Raw genomic sequence first — 20591 nt, 5'->3', positions numbered from 1 at the left:
CCTGAGAGGGAGCACATCTCTGTGGTTTATCCACAGGTTCATAGGACAGATAATGTAGTATCTGTCTACCCTTGGATCCCGGTGGGGTCCCCCGTCCAGGTCCCTGGAGGTCACTCAGCTTTGCTGTTTCATTACTGCCATGGGCAGAGCGGGTGAGAAAAAGCAAACACAGGGCCACGTCTGAATTGAGAGGGGGCGTGGCAAAGCCCTCTACAGCCAGAGGCCCCATGAGCCCCCATCAGAGCTTGCCAGCAACGCACAGCCAGGAGCTCTCCTGTGTTACTAAGGGTGGAACCAGGGTCCTCAGAACCACTTAGGGACTGCAGGCAGGAGCTCTATACTGTCAGCATGGGAATCGTAGGCCTTCCTGTGTCCAGAGTGGGCCTGGAGTAACTTGTGTAGCCTCAGCCATTGACCCCATAGGACCATGCTCAGCCCCATCAAGAGTCTGGTCAACATCCCTGTTTCCCATGGCTGAACTTCTTCATCCTGTGTCACGTGGCCCTGCACCTGTGACCTTGTTTAGAGACGAAGTTGTGCTGTTTAGAAAGTGGGTGCTCTCCTGCTGGCTCTCTGGACACCCCACCATGTGGAAGTTCCCTTCTTGGAACCCAAACAGGTGCAAAGCTTTACTTGCCTGTCCGGGCTGCAGTGTCTGTAAGCAGCAGGCAGCCGTCCCGAGATCATTAAATTGGGCAATCTACACCATGGGCCACAAAGTGGAGGGGGTTTTACTTTTGGTCCAGGCCAAAAGAAGGGATGGGTGGGATCTAACTGTCAGGTAAGGATTGGAATGACCACGGGACAGTCCCTTCTCAAGAGATAGGGTCAGAGGCTCACACTTAGCAGCCCTAGCCCTGGGCTCTCCTCTTCCCTCTTGCCCACTAGCTTCTCTGGGACCTTCACAGCCCTGTGTGGATGATGAACAGCATGAAGCTCTTGTGGGCTCCCAGATCCACCTGTGGATACCAGCAGCCTCTGGAGATGGAGGGAGGTCCTTAGTGGGTCTCAGTGACGACACATTAGTAAGGAGCCCTCAGCAAGTCCCTCTAGTCTCTAGGTCTCGAGAGTTCGATGAAAAGTCACTCTCTGGAGAGAATGCTGTCACTGCTTTTGGCTTGTCCATGGGAGAGTAGTCCCTGGTCCTATGACAACAAATCCTGGAAAAGGCCACAATACAAAAGAGAATACCCCAAACCTTCTTACAACCCAGAGTTCATGGAAGTGTGGGTGCCTGAACCATGCTGGCTTCAGAAGGGCAGGAAAGAAGCAGGCAATTCTCTGCCCACAACCCAAACACTCAAGCTACATAGGGAAGAGAGAGCCTGGGAGCCATCCTGGCCAGGGCTGACTCCTGGTCTTGGTGTCCTGTTGTCAGTCCTGGCCTGTCCCCTTTCCTGGCTCATAATGACTACCAAAGTTACCTCTTGATAATGTCCCAAGGTCCTGTTTGTACCTCATAAACCCCAGATATCAAGTGTCATTCCCAGAGTAAGGCAAGTGGTGGGACACTTGTGGATGCCAGGGATATATGCTAGTTGAAGGACATCCTTGTCTCAAAGATCCCAAGTCTACAGGGGCAATACAGGCATTGTGAGGTGAGTGGGGGCAGGGACAGGACCCCCAGTGTTAGTGCTGTCTGACAATGCAGGCAGGGCTGATCTATGGTGTCTGAACTGTGGGTCATCTATGGTGGTAGAACATTCTGGCCACAGGGAATTATGGGAACCACAGTGGGGCTGGAGTGAAGGGAGGATCTTAGCCAGGCACTGGCAGCCAAGCCCCATGGGTTCTTCCTCTATAGTCCCAGAGGACTCTAGGGTAAGGGTTAGGTCTTCTTTGTGATTTGACTGCCTAGGAGCCAGGGCAGGGAGCTGGTTTGGAATGTGGTTCCTGGCTGGCTGGAACTGGTTAAAGCCAGACATGGCTCTCTGGGCTGTTCTGTCTTTTGTGATCTGAAACTTCAGGGCTCCGGTGCCAAGGCCACAGGGAATGGTGTGTGTGGGTCTTCTTACCTGGGGTGACTGTGGGAATAGCCAAGGAAGGGAAGGGAAGGCCACATTACCTGGGACCCTTCTCTGTGTCCAAGCCACATGTCCTGCCATGCTGACACCTTTGTTTTGATTTCCTTATGTCTTACAGAACATGACTGCTCTAGAGCCTCCCAGGAAAGTGAAAGCCTGTCACATGTACCAGAAGACCACATAGGACCTCATACACAGGTAGCTGTCTGCCCCATTAGAAATAGTCCTGGAGAGGATAGTGTGTTGGCAGACAAGAGTCCACAGTTGTTCTTTCAGAGAAGCCAGGACCAGTCCTCTCCTCAGAGGCTCTACCTGGTGCCAGGCCTGCCCTGCTCCCAACCCCTCAGGGTCTCAGCCTGGCCTCCAACCAGCAGGACAGATCCTTGCCCCGGCCAGGCCAGGAGACAGTGCCAAGGATTCCGGGTCCCTGCTTCAGCCCTGCCTTCTGCCCTGCAGGCTGTGATGGCCTGACTTGTCCTCTTGAAGCAGATGGAATCCGGCAGGGGCAGATTGCCGGTGGTGGAGGGCAGAATTAGCTCTGAGACAGCCCTTTGCGCCCAGTCTTGCAGTAGGCACACCTGGCCCTCTCCTCCAGCCTCCTTGCTACCTGTCTTCCATCTGGACAGTCTCCATCAGCGCTTCAGTCTCAGTGTATTGGTCCACAAAATGGGCAGGGATACCTGCTGGTGGGAATCAGGGGCTATACAGTGACCTCTGAATACCTGTAGCTCAGGGGAAAGACCCAGGGAGCTAGACAGTCTTTGGAAACTGTAAGTGCCTGTAGGTGGTAGACTGTGTAATATACTGGAACCAGAGTGTGGTCCCAGCTCTCTCCCCTCAGCCAGCCTCAGCAGGCACAGAATCAGCTCTCCATTACTCAGAGCCATTCACTTGGAGTCTGTGCTTGCTGGTGCTGCTCGGGAGGGTGGGTCGAGTCACTGTGTCTGCCTCTGTCCAGTGGGGGAAGCTGTGCTGGCATCTCTTATGGTATGACTGAGAAAGGCCCTGTATCTGGGAGCCTAGACCTGCAGGATTCCATGGCTTCAAGTTAGTTTTGAGGAGGGTGTGCAAGGGGCCTCGTCAATTGGGATGACCACTTGGCGGCCTGAACCTGTTATGCATCACTTGGGTAGGGCAGGGAACCCACTCTGTCCTTGCCAGGCTCTGTGTGCCATCCATCAGAGGTCCAGTAGCAGCAGTTTGGCCAGAGCTCTGAGGTTCTCTGGCAGTGTCATTACCTCCAGGGACTGCTTCTGTGTGTGGCTCATTCTTGCAGCCTCTAGGTCCTTGTAGGAGGGGGGTAGGCCCAGGACTTTATGAGATTTGAGCACCAACATTTGCCCGTGAGTCCACATGGATAGCCTCCTGGCCATGAGCTATCCCGAGTTCCAGGTGGCTCCTAAGCTGTGCCAAGGCCTTTGGGGGAGGGGGGCCCTTGTGGGTTGGTGTTGGTAGGAAACATAAATGCTAAGAGTGCTCGTGGATGTAATTCAACACCTAACTAATGTCTCTTTCCTTCTAGGCTTCAGCCGCTTCTTGACAATTCTACCAGGTGACCCCTGAAGCTCAAGGGCCATGCCCAACCCAGGTCAGTTCAGCATTCTGGTTTATGGAACCCAGGGCCTACCCCAACTCTCCTGGGTACTGCTGCGGGTTCGTGTAGGCCTTGAGGTTTGCATATGCTGCGTCTTGGTTGAGCAGTCTCAACCCCTGCCAGCTTCTTTCTGAGACTCTAGGACGTCTGGGCATATCCAGGTACCCAGGACACTAGACTGGGCCATCTTTCTGTCCCAGCCATCAAGAGGGAGATGGGAGAACAATGAGATGACCCCAGGATATTTGCACTACCCCTAGTAATTAATACTCAGCGCTCAGTGGTAAAGGTCCTTGCTTCCACTGCCACGGATAACTTGCAGTTATAACTGGGAACCTGTGCACTCGGGGCCTCTTGTACTCAGAGGTGGCAGCCAGCCTGGGAGCTCTGTTCACACTTGTCCCTGCCCACGAGGAGCCAGAAGCCAAGTACATCTCTGGACCCACCTAGATGAATCTAGATCCAGGGAACTGGTGTGGCCATGGTTAGGGACAGTCTCATCTCCTGGGCTGCAGGCAGAGCCCCACACCATCTTGTATAAGCCAGAGCAACCTGTATTTGGGCCTTCTGCTCCCACACATACTACCCTGGTCTCTGTGTCTGCACCTAGAGTCAGGGATGTTAGCCAGTGTCTGAGAGTAGGGCAAACAGATGGTGGGGCGGGGTTGGGGGTACTCTAGGGCTTGGTAAATGGGACAGGACAGAGCAGGAGAGACTTAGAGGAATACCTGGGCAATCCTCAAGAGTGCAGTTGGCCCAGGTATCCCTGGACACCTAGTAGCTCTTGGCCAAATGGCTCTGATTCATAGATCCTGGACTTTCCTGGGTACCTACCCTAAGCCAGACCTGCATGTGGTACCCTGTCTCAGCCACAGGCAACCTCCAGCACATGCAATCCTCCCAGTGCCCCACGGGCACAGATGAACATCTAGAGTCCAGTAGTATACCTTTTAAAAGGGCTCAGGCTGGGAATGTACCCCTGAGTCCTGAGTGATGATGTTTGTGGGAGCCTGCAGGTGCAGGGCTCCAGGAGCAAAGGTGGGGGTTCCAGAGGGGTCCTGAGCCAAGACATAAGAGGAAGGGTCCAGAACAGAAGAGGACAGGCTGGGTTGGGAAGAGTGGCCAGTCCCGGTCCATGACCCAGCTCCTACTTAGCACCACACACACAAGATGCACTGGGTATATACAGTAGGCGCTTACTCAGTGCTAGTGTTAGTGAGGGTGAGTTTCGGACACCCCACCCATTCTCCTTTCCAGAGACCTCTATGTAGAGAGAGCTAGCCCCATCTCACTCGTGGCCTGGGGACACCAGGCTATGAGGTTGTTGAGATACCAGCCTAGACTGGGGGGCCATGGAAAGGTTGGGGCTCTAGGGTTCAGTTGGCAAGGTTGGAATTGTAGCCCATGAAATTTGCCCGACTGGCTCTTGGCCTGGGGGATCTGAGCACAGGCAAGTCCCTGGCCTTGTGCCCTCCCCTCCCCACTATCCAGCCATGACCCACATCCACCATGCTTATAGTGTTGGCCCCAGCAAGTAGCCAACCACAGCCAACCACCAGCCCAGCAAGAGGTGGCCACATGGCCTTGCACAGTCTCTAAGGGAAACTGAGGCTCAGGGACAGTGGGCTGGACTTCCAGATTCCCAAGGTCTGTCACTCCTAACCTAGAGACCAGCTGCCCCAGGGCCCTATGGAAGGTGAGGAAGAACCCAGATTTATCTAATAGCCAGAAACTGTTGTGTTTTTTAGATAAGGTCTCTAGCCTAGGCTGACCTTGAACTCTTGATCCTCCTGCCTTCACCTTTTGAGTGCTTGGATTATGGGTGTGAGCCACCCCACCCAGTTTATATAGTGCTGGGGATCGAACCCAGGGTTTGAGGCTTGATAGGCAGGTCTGAGCTCTGGCTCCAGATCTCCTGAAATATTTTTCAAGGATTTTTAGCCAGGTGGTGGTGGTACACATTTTTAATCCCAGCATTAGGGAGGCAGAGGCTGGCGGATCTCTGAGTTCGAGGCCAGCCTGGTCTACAGAGCAAGTTCCAGGACAGCCTCCAAAACAATACAGAGAAACCCTGTCTGGAAAAACAAATTAATGTGCATCAGTGTTTTGCCTCCATGTGTGTCTCCTGGAACTGGAGTTACAGATTGTCGTGAACCACCACATGTATCTGGGAAGGTCCTCCAAAAGACCACAAGGGGCTCTTAACTGCTGAGCCATTGCTCCAGCCCCAGAATACTCTGTATTTAGTCTTACAAATACCTTGCGTTGGGTCGTTGGCCCAGTGCAATTGATAACCCACACAGTCCCAGATTTATTCTGGCATCAGCTCTGTCTCCATGTGGTACTCCAGCCTCCAGCTCCCAAGGACCCCCTTCCAGCCAGGCTGAGTGAAGATGATTCGAAAGACATGTTCCCAGGGAAGTTAGAAGGCCCTGTGGAAGGCACGGTTGGCCCTCCGTGACATGGAGCTTCGTGGAGCTCTCAGAGAGGCGCGGACCCTCTGAACGACTTTGTGACCTGTCACAATGTTCCTACCGTTTTCTAGTCCCTCATTCCTCGAACTTGGGAGGATGAAAACTCTGGTGACTGGGGGGGGGGGCAGAGTCACAACCTCTCTGTGCTCCACCCTTTAGCCAAGGATCCCATTGCCACCAGGACAAAGTAAACCCTGGTTGTGAGGGACTTACCAGTGCCTGGCACATTGAAGATACAAAATGCTCCCATTTCCTGGGCCTGGTGGCAAAGGCCTGTGATCCTTGTTACTTGGGAAGATTTGAAAGTTTGAGGCCAGCCCAAGCTGTATAGAGTGAACTCAAGGTCAGCTCAGGAAACTTAGCAAAACCCTCAAAATAAAATTTTTTGAAGGGTTAGAGATGTCACTTAGTGGTAGAGGCTTGGGTTCAGCCCCCCCGTACCAGCTCCCCAAACTGTGTCCATGCCTATGGGTCATTAGTGTGCATCCCACTCTGGCTCGTGAGTTTACAGCACTCTCGAGTGGATGGGGATTTGAAGCCAGAACCATGTGGCTTCCTACTGAGGAGAAGCCGTTAGTGATTAAAAGAGGCCCCCGTGCCGTTAACACTCTAGAGTTCTCAGGACTATGATTGTACAAGTGATGACTGATGTCACCATGGCAGTGTACACTGTAAGGATGATATGGACTCCTCTCAGTTCCAATCTTGTTTTTGTTTTGTCACAGGCCCTGCCCTGGATTCATGTGGACCCGACAGAGGCCTGAGCCCTTGGCTGTGTAAGTTGTATCTCTTCTATGACCCAGCCACCCTGCAAGGTGGCTTCTGTGACTGTAGCGTCCCTGCCCCCCTGGGCTTCAGACTAAATACCTGTGAAGTGGGCTGTTCTCAGCACATTTTTTTTTTATCTGCACAGGTCAAAAGGAGGCAGCCTGAGGTGGGACCTGTATCCCCTTAGAGCTGTCCTCTGCCTCTAGTTTGTAACTGGATCCTGAATAAGACACAGCATAGGGTGGGGATGGGCACAAAGGAACCCTACAACACCTGGATCCACCCTCTGTGGGGCTCCGCCGTTAGTCACTGAGTGCCTAGAGATGCTTGGAGACCAGCCATGGTGAGGGGGCCGCGGGACCCCTGGGCAGAGGCCAGAAAGGGGGTGTGAATAGATGCTGGTCACTTGTTTAAGAAGCAGCTGGAACAAGATGAGAAAACAAGAGCCATCCTAGCTAGAGCCGTAGAAACTGGGAGTGGGATGCAGCCTTAGGGTCCTGAAGAAAGTCCTGTGATGGCTGCCTTGGCAACTGATCCCTTGACCTGTTGGCCCAGACAGAAGGAGCTATCTAGCCCACTAGTTACTGGAGTACGAGGTGGTACCTGAGCCCCCGGCTTAAGGCCTTCCCAGCTGGGACAGACAAGGACGTGTCTTGCAGAGATTCTAGAGCAGAGAATTGTAACCCAGAAAAGCTCGGGCCCGGGAAGCCTCACCATGGGCCACCCGGAACCCCTCGAAAGGAAGTATGGTAGTCCCTAGAAGCCCTGAGCGTGCTTGTAGCTTGGGCAGGAGGAAGTCTCTGGAAGGAGGCTGCTTGACCCACGTTCTCTGACCAGACGGTGTCGGGCCTCGGCACGGGGCAGAGCCTTGTTTCGTTAGGTTGCTCCCCCTCCTCCCTGCCAGGCCTCCCCTGGTCCCACCCTCAGGCTTTCACAGCCTTTGTCCTCCAAGGATGCCACAAAATGGCCGACACAGCCCTCCGCCATTTTGTAACAGAAACAAGCAGTAGCCTTGGAGAGGAGGAGACCCCTGCTTCCCGCCTGCCCTGAGTGGCCTGGACAGAGCCCAGGACCAGCCCCCACCCTGCTTGGCTTTGGCCATGGCTGCCCCGGACTTGGCACAGCCAGATGCTTGGCAAGGCAGCCTGAGAGTCCTGGCCCCTTAGCCAGCTCCGCTTATTCCTTGCTGCCCACCAAGCAAACCGAGAAGAGGCTGCACCCCGGAATCCAGAAAGTCCACCACTAACACTATACTTTTAGAGGGAGTCCTTGGCAGGGGTGGGGCCAGCACGATGGTTCTACAGATGATATCTGCACTGTGGTACCAGGTTCCTGAGTAGAGCCATCAACAAGCATAGATTTACATTAGGTCCCCCGGAAAGGAAAGCCCCTGGCCTCCAGATGCCCCTCATACCTTGGGGCTCCCTGGCTGAGTGTGATATAGAATGCCAGCCAGGGTGTCACAGTGGCCAGTCCATCTGCTGACCTGGGTAGCCTATGATGTCAAGTAGTTCAGGTGCTTCCTTTGCTCCAAGAGCAAAACCACCTACCAGGCCACTGAGGCTCAGAGGAACAGGAAGCCCCCCTCCCCATCACACTGTTCATCTGCCTTCCCAGAGGTCAGAAGCAGCACATCCCAGAGTGATGCCTTATGATGCCATCCAGGTCCACAGAACCCCAGCAGCCCTGGCTCATTATCCTACTGACAGCCATTCTGGCTTCCCAAGGTAAGAGAAAAGGGGGCGACCCTTAAAAGAAGCTGGAAGGTAGTTCCCCGCGCAGTAGGGAAGGATGTGGATTACAATGTCTTTGAATCTTCCTGGGTAGCATGGGGGTTGCTCCATGGCCCTGCCTGGCTCCATGCTCTCTGCCAGGATAGCAAGAAGCTGTGTATAGACCGAAGGGCCCAGCTGCCCCATTTAGGAAGCTAGCTGAATGCCGGCCCCAGACCTCTTTCCCACAACTCCTGGGAAAAACAGTCTGTGGCTCTGCAGTGAGGCTTGCCCAGGCCATGCCCCTCTTCCAGGGAGACCCCCAAAAATGTCCAAAGCCCAACTACCCAGACCAATGCCTTCTCAATGTGCCAGGCCAGGATGGATCTTCCTGGGGTCCTGGAGGGGAGAACCTAGAACAGGAAAAATCTCCCAAGGAAGGGCCATGCCTAGAGGGAGGTGACAGAGGGGGCTGTCAAAGAGCAGGCAGAGTCCATGCCCCGCAATGTGACATCTGTAGTCATTTCCCATGACCTGGGTGATGCTTGGGTGGAGGGTATCTGCAGATGAGTACACACCTCGCTGGTCAAAGCTGGTAACCCATAGCCTAAATGTCCAGCCCCAAGCTGAGTCTAGGGAGCAGAATGCACTGCACAGTGTACAACAGGCCATCTGTGCTTTGCCCTAGGTATAAGCCAGCGGCTTCCTCATGACTCTCACTACTGTCCATACCAGACAGCTATCTCCCTAGCTCTCCAGAGGGGGCACAGAGCCAACTGACTTTGTCTCAGACTCTGTTTCCAGATGGAGGGAGCTAGGCTCAGGTCTGGGCCTCTCCAGCCAGCCCAAGACCCCGAATTCCCGCTTTTCACTCTCGAGTTTTGCTATGGGTCACAGTGTTCATTACCTCTGTTCTAGGAGTGAGCATGCTCCCAGGGTACTACAAAGTCCACCCAGAGCCCAGCGCGGGTCAGACCCATCCTGGGATCAGCATTCGGTGGCAGAGCCAGAGAAAGCCAGGTCCAAGGCATTTAGATGCCAGCTCCAGGACTGACCGTGCATATCTGCGATACACTTTTGGAAGAGGGTATTCAAGCCTATGGTGCACTTCCCCCACAGACCTGCCAGAACCCAGGCTGAAGCCCAGGGATACTGAGCAAACCTGGATCATCTTCGCTCACAAATGATCTTGTATTGTCTCGGGGGCGTTTGCATTAGTCATTTCTCTAAACGTCACACAAAGGCGTTACTTGTCTTGGTCACCCCTAGCATGCCTGTGTTAGCCAGACCCACAATGGTCCTCAGTAGGCATGGCCTGCCTCTGGGCACACCAACCCAGACCCAGTCAGCTAGCATGCATCTTGTTAACTTTATGGGCCCTGTTCACAAGGAGGCCCGCCTTCTGCCCAGCCGGATGCCACCCCTCCCATCGTTCCCAGACTCGCTGTTGGCACGGCCTACTGAGCAGAGACACTGGTCGCTTTATGGGAGAAACCTAATCAGGGAGGCCAGGAGAGGGGGGCTGCCATGGGGGGGGTCTGGCTCTTGGTGGCCCCAAGCCAAGCCTGAGGTGACTTCAGGGTGACGCCGTCTGTCTGCCTCTCTCCCTCCAGACATCCGCCTAGCCCTGAAAAGGCCACCTGCCTGCCTAGGCCTTCAGTGCACCTGTCCTAGCCAGCCTGGCTCCTCCCCCAGGCACCCTGCCCATGGGTAGACACCGCAGGACTGGGACAAGGTTGGGAGGTGGCAGCTGGCAGGTGGCAGGGCGTCTGCTGACTGCTCACTCCCTGGCGACCTGTTGAGGATGACCAATTCATGTCACTGCCCTCCCTGCCACTGGCCCTCCTCCAGCCTGGCACCGCTGGGCCCCTTTGGTTTGTTTTAGGACCCCTTTCCTGTTAGCCCTTGGGAAAGGAAGCATTTTTGTGGGTCCCAACCCCCGGGGCTGAGGTCAGTGGCCAAGGCCTGACTGTCACACAGGTAGGCCTGGGACATCTAAACACTCCCCAAGCATGGATCTGGGACTCTTCCTCACTCATTCACAAGTATCTCTGGAGATGGCCACAAACCAGGAAAGGGTGACCCTTCCTGAAGTCTTGTGGAACCAGCGTAAGCCCTCTGGGTAGGGCAGAGCTGCCTAAGAACTGAGGAGACCTTGGCAGCCACTCCCGCAACCACAGCATGGAGAGACACCTGAGGGAAATGGGTTCATGGCAGGTACCTGTGGGTCAGCCTCACTAGACCCAAGCCCTGGGCAGAGAGAGGCCCCCTGGAGAGCAGGAGCCTTGTGGAAAGAAACAGGAAAAACGGGTCAGCAGTTCCTGGCAGAGGGGCAGTTCAGGGCAAAAGCCAGGAGGCAGGGAGGACCTGGGAGATGGCCAAGGAGGGCAGAGGAGGCTTGCCCAGGGCACTTTGCTGCTTTATGGGTTGGGGGCAGGGCTGATAGGCACAATGGGAAGGACCAGAGAAAGGGTGTCAATGTGATGGATAGCTTGGCCATCTTGGGGGTGCAGGCAGGGCTGGCAGGCAGGGAGGGAGGGGGCTGTCCCTCCCTTGTGTCCTCACCAGACCCTCAATAGCCAATGGCCTCATCTTCCTTTCCTTGAGCTGTGTGGGAAACAAGGCTTGTAACAAACCACTCTGGCTTGATGGACAGAACTAGGCAGATCCCGAGCAGGGCTGTCTCTGTATTCCACACCCCAGGCTCCGCTCCAGAGACCATCAGCTGGCCACACTGCTCCCTCACGGCTACCATGTCTCTGCTTGGTCCTCCATCTTTCTGCTAGTTCTGCCGAGAGAGAGAGAGAGAGAGAGAGAGAGAGAGAGAGAGAGAGAGAGAGAGAGAGAGAGAGAGAGAGAGAGAGAGAGAGAGAGTGTGTGTGTGTGTGTGTGTGTGTGTGTGTGTGTGTGTGTTCAGGCACGTCTTGCCCTATGTCCCAGGGAAGCTGCATCTTGATGACAACCTCTAGAGAGGATTAACCCTCTCTCCAGGGTCCAGTTAATTAACACAGTGTGCATGAGGGCCAGTGTGAGCCTGTCCCCTCGTGGTGCTTCCTCCCTGGGGTCCCACAGCCAGTGGCTAGGTGGGCTACTGGCCACCCACATAGACTTGCCTGCCACCATGGATGAAGTTTGAGTCCTAGTCTCTGGCCAGCATGTCCAGCACAGGCCTGGTTTCAGAGGCCATCCCATCCAAGGCTTCTCATGCAGAGTGGCACCAGGCAGTAGACAGACAGATGAAAATGTCACTGTGCTGTGGGCTAGCAGGGTGCAGCCAGGGGAGGCATCAGGGACCAGGCTTTCTCCTTTTGGAAGCGGTTGATTGTTGCTTTTGTTTCTAAACCCAAGCAGGTCAGGAAGTGATGCAAGCAGGAGCTTCTGCGCGAAGTTGATACCCCCGTGGTGAGTGGGGCCCCACTGGCCTTCCTTGGGAGAGCTGGGAGCCATGGGAGACATCAGAGTGGGAAAGACTAGGGTCCAAACCACATCTCTGCCACTGCTCCAGGGCCCCAGCTTAGATGCCTTTACCTGGAGGCCTGTGCTCCCTCCCCCCAGGACTGTGCCTCCCACCTGGAGACTGCCCCCAGAAGGTTCATCTCATCTACCCATGATGCACTGTGATACGGTGATCTTTGAACGCATATCAGCCTACCCAGGCTGGACGTGGTTTAACGGAGCTGCAGTTCTGTTTGTTATTGGTTCTGAGTGGAAGAGGCACGGCCCCTCTACCCTGAGTCTACACTGTCTACAGGCTCACACCCTTCAGGTCACCCAGCCCTGAGAGCTCTCTGGAAACCTCACAGGCAGCTCTCTTTTCTCTCTGTCCCCCATGGCCATCACTCACTCCCCCAGTATGATCCTAATACCCCCATGTCACCTGGCATTGATGGAGGACCTGCCAGGGGAGTCGTGTCTGGAGGGAGAAGAAAGGCCAGGTGAGGGAAGCAATCGCATCTGTTCCCAGGTTGGGCTAAGGCTCAGAGGGTGGCGGCCATGGTCAAGGAGGGACCAGGATGCTTGTCTCCCGTTATTTTTCTCCTACAGCTTGAACCCTGCATGGCTTGTGATGCAACGAAGCCCGAACTCGGGGAGGGTAAGCAGGGGCAGATGCAAGACAGGCACTTTTGGATGTCACAGTAGCATACACTAGCCTCCTGCTGATTGCTCACTAGAGTGGCCAAGGAGCTGCTGAGAATCCCCAACGGTCAGCTAAAGGGACCCCACAGAAATGCAAGTGTGCCAAGATTTACCCATTGAGGAGGCAGCCCAGGCCTTCCAGGCAGTCCTGCTCACGATACTGTATCCTGTCAGCCAGGCACAGAACCCAAAGCATTGAGAGGCCTGTGTCGAAGTGTGCCCTCTCTCCTTGTTCAAGGAGCTTCTGAGGGGTGCAGATGGAGACAGCCAAAGTAGCCACTAGTCATTCTTCCACACCCAGGTGCATCCTGGGAACTGACACGGTTAACCATGGCCAGTCAGTGATACCTCCATCTTCCCACCTGGTCCACTCATCATAGATGGGAACATCAGGGGACCCTGAGCCACTTTCTTCCAATGCGTCTTCCTGCCTTGCTGGCCCTGCTTGGACCATCCTTGGGGATATTTGTCCTTTCTGTTCATGAAAGGGTCCAGGCTTGAGGCAGGGAATAGCACCCCAGTGGCTCTCATAGAAGTCCTTCGGGGGCTAGACAGTACCAGCATACTGGGAGGCAGGGAGGGAGGCAGGCAGGCAGGTAGGCAGGTGTGGCATCAGGTGCTGGGGTTCATGCCCAGAGCAAAAGCTGCCTGGCTTCCTGGGCCTGGGCACAGAACCTCCCTCTGCATTGCTGGGCAAACCTTTCTGAGGCCTGAAAGACACAACCCCTTCCCTTCTGATAGCAAAGTCACGTGGGACTAGAGACTCTGAGCCTTCTGGGCCTCAGTTTCTTCACAGTGATCGGCCTCACAACTGGAGGGTTAGATGCGCCCAGCCTGATGGCTGCCCAGGAGAACTGGAGAGAGGCCTGCGGTGGAGTCTCCAAGCCTGTGTTGGTACCAGGGAGCAGAGAGCTACAGAAGCTTCTTACAAGGTGGGCAGAGTACTCCACACAGTGCTACTGCTCAGCTGGGAGGCCGTAGGCCTTGCTTATAAGATGGGCTTACAATACGTTTGCCCAATATTCCCCAGCTAGCGGCTGTGAACAGTGCTTATAGCCTGACCGATTCCCAGAGTGGGCCTTACCTGTCCCGCACAGTGAGTATCATCATCCACACCAGGCCGTCTGTCCTTACTAGGGCATCCTCCCTGCTGGGTTCTGTCCAAGGCTCTGGGAGCCCCAAGCTTAGAGCCAAGCACGGAGCCCTTGCTGGCTTCAGGAAGGGCTCGTCGCCAAGGACAGACTGGACATCAGTGTCCAGCCAGGGTCTGCACTTCCGCCCAGCTGGCCACCATGGGGAGCTAGGCTGCCTCCCACAAGGAAAAAAAAATGATTTTGAGCCTCCCCCAGCGAGGTCAGCTCGGGCCACTCTGAGGGGAGGCAGGGACTAAACCCTCAAGGAGGGGCTTTTCCTGTGTAAGAGGAGGAGGATGCTTGCCCAAGGCCACTGCCTAGCAGGAGTCCTGGTGCCTCCAACTCTACTTATGCTAGAGTTGACTGCACAGAGCCTGGGTCTCAGCCAGGCGGACACTGGGAGCTCCCTGGACCTGGCTGGCCTTTGACAAGTGACTCCCTTCCCTCATTGTGGCCATTCCTGCCTAGTGACTTGTCACCTTTTCCTCTCTACTCCCCCCCCCCCACTTCCCTCATTGTCTCTGCTCGGTGATTTTGTCTAAGTGTCTGGCCCACTTTGGGGGAGCCCCAGCCCACTGCTGGCTGATACCCTTAGCACCAAGCTGGCCATGTTGGGCCCCTCACCTTGTTCCCAGCTGTCCTTCTTCCTCTAGGAGGCATCTCAAGAAGCCATAACCTCCAGCTCTACACCAAGACTGACTGACGGCCTTTGGGGTGAGGTAGTAGGTTGTATGGTTTTGGGCTCTGCCCCGCTCTGCGGTAACTATACAATCTACTGTCTTTCCTGAAGTGGCCGCAATATCTGCAGAGGACACAACGCCAGCCCTGTCTGGGGAGGCCGAGGGAAGTACAGGGAGCAGTAGCTGCCATGCAACAAGAACTTTGGACAGGGACCTTGGACAGTCCCTTGACCTCTCTGGGGTGTGGGTGTAAAAGCAGACATGTGGCATTTCCAGGGCACCTCCTTTCCCTTTACTACACCGAAGGGGACCCCATCATATTCGGCCTGGGCTCACAGGCCTCCCTAAGGAAAGGGTTCGGACTGGACCTTCAGCTCTGTTCCAGAGCGGTGACATACTCCAGGCCTGGCATATATCCAGACTTTCCAACTCAAAGTCAGGCTTCTGATGAATGGCAGCATGTCCATCTCCATAGAGTCAGGGCATCTTTTACAGGAAAGATGTGAGAGGAAGGTCCTTAGCATGCCTGGGTACCCCATGGGCACAGCCTGCAGCTGGCCAGTGTAGGCCACTGTCCCTGGGGTGATGGGTTCAGACCCTGGAGACCTCCCTGATCCATCTGGTGGGTACGGGCCTTTCTTGCTGAGCCACTGTCTCTGCTTCCCCACCTGCCCTGTGCCAGCTGTGCCCTCTGGCTCTGGTGGCCTGTGGCCAGGGTGGGTGGGGAGCGGCTGGGCCTCCTCCAGAATGTGGACACCGCAGGGTGAGGTAGTAGGTTGTGTGGTTTCAGGGCAGTGATGTTGCCCCTTAGAAGATAACTATACAACCTACTGCCTTCCCTGAGGGGCCCAGCGGCGCATCTACTTGGAGGCCCCTGCTCAGCGAGCCACGTGGAGAGCCTGTGCCACAGATTGGGTGGGAGCTGCAATGTGGGGCCTGGATAAAAATAAAGGCTGTTCTGACATGAATTTGCAACTGGTCCTTGGTCATTCGGAAATAGACGACTAGTGACTGAGGGCATGAGAGCGCCGACCACACGCACCGTTGGCATGTTTGTGTGAACGAAGCATTGCCAGTAAGAGCTGCTCGGGGTAGTGACTATTGCCCCTCTCTCATATTGCACTTGCCCCCCTGCCACCCAAGCCCTGCACGGGGCACTTGGCCTCGACACCAGTGGAGCAACAGACCCTGTGACTCCAGGCTGACTTCAGCCCACGGCCCTGACCAGATCCAAGGAAATCCTGTCCCTTCATGCCTGCCTCTCTCGGGACAGTATTGGGGTGGCCCTGAATGTAACTTTCCATCCTTAGGCCAATGGTCATGTACCTTTCTACCAGGGGTCCTAATCCTTCGTTCGGGCAGCTGTAGAGGTAAGTCCTCAGCTAGTCTGTTCTTTCTTACCTGACCAGATGCCCGGGTGGGTGTTGGGATGGCTGGGTTGATACCTTGGCCATGGTGTCCTGGCCTTCTCCCATGGTAAATGCCATTTGTCCCAGCTTCCATCCTGAGTCCTGCCTGACCTGCCTCAGCTCTGGGGACCCACACACCTGCATAGTTACACCTGGGCAGACCGGCAACCTTAATACCCATCTACGTCCATCCTTGGCTACTGGGCCTCCTGAACCTAGCCTGCCACTCCCAAAGATCAAATACTGTGTAAGCAGACTGACGTGCGGGCAAGTCACACCCACCTACTGACCCCTACACTGCAGTGGGAGGCGGCCTGGGCCCTGCAGGGCTCTAGTACTCCAGATACAGACAAGGACACACAGTGGCCACCTGTGGAGGTAGCCCCAGGGGCACCTGAGAGCCCTGAAGAGCCCTGTAGCCAGGGTAGCTCCCTGAGAGATGGCATCTGCCCTGTCCTGCGTCTGTCACTAGAGACAGGGATGCATGTGCGGGGGGGTGTCAGAGTAGGAGCTACCCAGCCCTCTGCAGAATGGAAGTTCTAGAGTCCTGCACCTCGGGAGACCCTGTTCGTACTCCCCCACTTCCACATCCTACTGTGGGAACAAAACGGCCCCACTTGAGAGGGTGGAGTCACGATTCCAGGATGTCCTAGATGATCTTGCTAGGGGGAAAGTCCACAGGAAGGTCCTGGTCCCTGGTCAGGTACCTGATGCCACCTGCTGGCCAGTCTAAGAAGTGGATCCTGGGCTGGCCCCAGGGTACCATGGGGGAGGCTGAAGGGGCAGAGTGCTCTTTAGGGGCCAAGGGGATTCAGCAGGCTGGAGCGTGAGGGTGAGACACTGCCTTCTCCCGTCCCTGGAAGCCAAAGTGAAGTGTGTCCTGCCTTCCCCTCCCCTCCCCTCCCCTCCCCTCCCCTCTCCTCCCCTCTCCTTCTCCCTTCTCTCCTTCTCCCTTCTCTTCTTCTCCTGCCCCCACTTGGCCTCACCCACCACATCTACCCCGGGCATCCTCTCTCTCTTGGTTCTGCTCCTTGTCTGGGTCAGCTTGGCCTGGGTTCGGGGTCCCAGCAAGACCTGGGCCTTCTCAGGAGACACTCTTTCTGTGTCTGCTAAACCGCAGTCGGCTGCCTTGCCGCTGAGCAGGGTTGTGGGGTGTGAAGACGTTGGAGGTTGGGTGCGGGGAGTATTGGGGAGTGTGTGGGGCCCTGAAGCCTGGGAAGGGCCCTCACAGGAGGAAGGAATGAGGTCATGTGGGTTTGAAGACAGGAGCAGCCACAGAGGCCCCAGGAAGAGAAAAGACAGCAAACAGCCCTGGATGGAGGACAGGGTGGTAGCGGAGGAGGCCCCGAGGGAGGTGTCCAGTGAATGTGGAGGAACCTTTGAAGGGTCAAGTGGAGTTGACAGAGCCCCTGTGCTGTGTCTGGATGCACTCTGAGCATATGGGGTGCTAAACAGGGACCAGGGATCGACCAGCTACAGAAATGAGCAAGACCAATGCTGGGACCAAAGTGTTCCCGGTAGAGCCCAGTAGCCCTGAAGGCCTAATCAGTGTCCGCTGCCCTGGCAAGTAAGTGGGTACTTGATAGTCTTCTAGGGGAGCCAAGGTAAGCTGTAGCCAACCCTGACAGGTGCCCTGCCTTGAGGCCCATGTGCCTCAGCCACAGGAAGCCTGCCAGCAGCCTCTCAGGCCCACAGGCATTGCACCCCAGAGCTGTGGATATCCACCGTGTGCCCCGGGTGTGGCAGAAACAGTGGCATCAGAATTTCACACAGGGTGGGTCTCTCCCCCTCTCCCTGCTGTTTCTCCTTAGGAAAGACAACCTGTTTCTTCTGGTGCTCAGCCATCCCTGTACAGTTGCCTCATAGGTACCGACCCAGCCAAAGAGAGGCAAACACATTCTGCTCAGCAGGGGATCCCCTGCTGGTGGTTCCCACAAATGACATAGTCCTCCAGACCAACAGCCCCTGAGCACACTCTCCGAATGGTACTGGCAAAGTCCTCTAGCTTAGGAACCCATGTGGCCCCGTGAGGGTATCAGAAGGGCAGGCATGGGAGGGGTCTGAGGAAGGACGGTTCTGCTCAGAGCAGCCCCCTGGGAGGTGGGCTTTGAGGGGCCAGCTGCCCAGGGTGAGGCCCAGATGTGACTGGTGAAGCAGTTGTAGTCATCCTGCTAGCTGCTCAGGAGTCGGGAAGCATTCCAAGGCATAGACATTGTTCATGCTGTTGTCTGTGTTCATGCCGAACTTGTCCTGACCCACTGAAGTCTCAGCGAAGTCTTGCTAGGGTTTTAAGTGGACACACAGGCTAGCCTATCGTCCAGCCACACCCAGCTACGGCAACGCCTCCTCTTTCTCTGTCCTCCTATGCCCATTCCAGTTTGTCCTGTGCCCCTAGTATGTGGCCGCTTCCAGTAGTCCCCGAAAGCCCCAGGGACTGTGGTCTTTCATGCCTGTCCCACTGTTTGGCATTCACAGTATATTATTAAGTCAATAAGTGATAGTTTTTGCCAACTTAATACAAAACAGTCATCTGGGAAGAGGGAACCTCAACCGAGAGGATGCCTGTGGGCAAACTGTGGAGGCATCTCCTTGATAAATGATTGATGGGAGAAGGCCCCGCCTACTGAGGGTAGTGCCACTTGTGGGCAGTGGGCCTGGGTTGTGTAGGAAAACAGTCTGAACAAGCCTTGGAAAGCAAGCTAGTGTCCCCCACGGTCTCTGCTTCGCTTCCTGCTTCCAGATTACTGCCTTGGGCTCCAGCCCTGGCTTCTCCCAATGATGGACTCTACCCTGTAAGGATAAAAACAAGCTTTATCCTCCACACGTTAGCTGTTCAACGTTTTATTTCTAGAAGCCAAACTAGAAACCTCGTGCGTGTGTGTGTGTGTGTGTGTGTGTGTGTGTGTGTGTGTGTGTGTGTGTGTTAAAGTGAATATATTAAGGTGAATGTGCCAGGAGCCAAATGAACCCAGAGTCAGCAGAGAATCCGAGAGAGGCTGCTGCAGGTTGGTGGGAACCTGGGACTGGTCGAGAGGGTGACATCTGTGTCTTGTAATGGCTGTGATACGCTCTTGTATTGTGAGGATTCTTGGTGGTGTAGGGAAGTGGGAAGCCCTTCCTAAGGTCTACACCCCTGCCCCCGTAGCCTCACTTGGAGTCATGCAGTAGTGACCCACTGAAGGCTCTGACAAGGTCCGTAAAGGAGGAAGCAGGCCAACATGATTGGTTCGCCCATGTTAGTGGCTGTCCCACAGAGCAGGAGCCACGTCAGGGCTTTAGTCCACAGAAGTTTCCAGTCTTGGGAGGTGGCCGTCATTGGGCCTCAGATCAAAGTGGATCCACACAAAGCGTGGCAGAGTGGCCCACCAGTGAGAAACTATACACGATCAGTGGGGCTGCAGCCCTCACCACCCCACCCTACTTGGCCATCCAGGGAGCGTCTCAGGCTGCCTGGCCCTTGGAGGTACCTATCCTGTAGAAATCCAGCCTCAGGAAGGCTAGCTCAGGAGCAGCAGAGGGAAGGGCAGCTGGATACATGCACACCTGGGCCAACAGGGCATTGGGGTGGGCTCAGAGCCAGGGGGCACAAAGTGTCCCAAGTTAGGCCCCAAGGCTCGAACAAGGCAGGAACTGGAGAGATGGAAAGTAAGGTGTGGTCCTAGGCACTTCCAGTTCCAGGCAAGGCTCTTGACCATCAATGCTGCCCTGTTTTCCTGTGCACAGGGCTTCGGGAGTGCAGAGTCTGGCTCTGAGTGTGAGGCCCAGGTGTGCCCATCTGCCCCTGGTTCTTCTGGCTGGCTTTGCGAAGGGTGCTGAGAATAGTGGGTTTCTAAGCTACTGTTTGGTCAGAACTGGGAGACAAATTGGTGATATTTTGTTTATGATCTAACAAAGCTTGCCGGAAGATCAGAGTGCAGAGCTAGCCACACTAGTTAGCCACAGAGGCCAGGCAGTGGTGGCACACACCTTTAATCCCATCACTCAGGACACAGAGGCAGACAGATCTCTGTGAGTTCAAGGTCTCCCTGGGCTACACGAGATTGAATCTGTTTAAAAGAGAAACAGAGCTCACACAAAGGTGATCTCAGCATTTGGGATCACACGCCTTTAATCCATCCCAGCACTATGGAGGTGAAGGCAGGAGTGATATGACTGGGCGGAGAGAGGAGTATCAGGCGGGAGGAGACGGGCTCAGGGCAGTCTGAGGCAGCAGTCTGAGGAGCAGAGCAGTCTGAGGATGCAGTCTGAGGACAGCATCTCCCCTTTGGCCTGAGCATTGGTAGAGGTAGAACTCTCTAGTGGTTGGCCACTTTGCCTCTTGATCTTTCCGCTTTAACCCCTGATAGCTGACTCTGAGTTGTTGTTGTTGTTATTTGTGCAACAAGGCAAGACTGAGCGGGCCAGAGATGGGGATCTGCAGTCCTTGTGTGACTGGGCCAGTGGCCCCTCTATTCTCAAGCCCCTTTAGCCTGGTTGCCCAGCCAAGCATGATCTGGAAGGACATCATGAATTTAAGGAGTTTGGAAGCTCCCAGCCCCTCTAACGGCTTCAGTCTCCCCACGTGCACAACAAAGTGTCACGGCGTTGCCTTCTATTGCTGTGATCAACAATATGACCAAAAGCCGTCTGTGGATGAGAAAAAACGGATTCTCTCATCTTA

At 55.3% G+C, this 20591-nt stretch overlaps 1 long non-coding RNA gene across 10 annotated transcripts in view; it reads left to right on the top strand.

Annotated features, from left to right (window-relative positions):
• LOC106020897 overlaps positions 1-15490 on the top strand; it is a 29188-nt gene extending 13698 nt beyond the window's left edge. For 6 of the 10 annotated variants that reach the window (XR_005880069.1, XR_005880076.1, XR_005880071.1 and 3 more), the window contains 4 exons: positions 2143-2222; positions 3547-3612; positions 6818-6868; positions 8478-15490. This is a non-coding gene — a long non-coding RNA (uncharacterized LOC106020897). The remainder of the gene's footprint in view (positions 1-2142; positions 2223-3546; positions 3613-6817; positions 6869-8477) is intronic. The other 4 variants (XR_005880077.1, XR_005880075.1, XR_005880072.1 and 1 more) reach the window with 4 other exon arrangements.
• Positions 15491-20591: the final 5101 nt, after the last annotated feature.

This window comes from Mesocricetus auratus, unplaced genomic scaffold (assembly GCF_017639785.1).
Source record: "Mesocricetus auratus isolate SY011 unplaced genomic scaffold, BCM_Maur_2.0 Super-Scaffold_100010, whole genome shotgun sequence".
NCBI classification, from domain to species: domain Eukaryota; kingdom Metazoa; phylum Chordata; class Mammalia; order Rodentia; family Cricetidae; genus Mesocricetus; species Mesocricetus auratus.
This window is presented reverse-complemented; position numbering and strand designations above follow the sequence as displayed.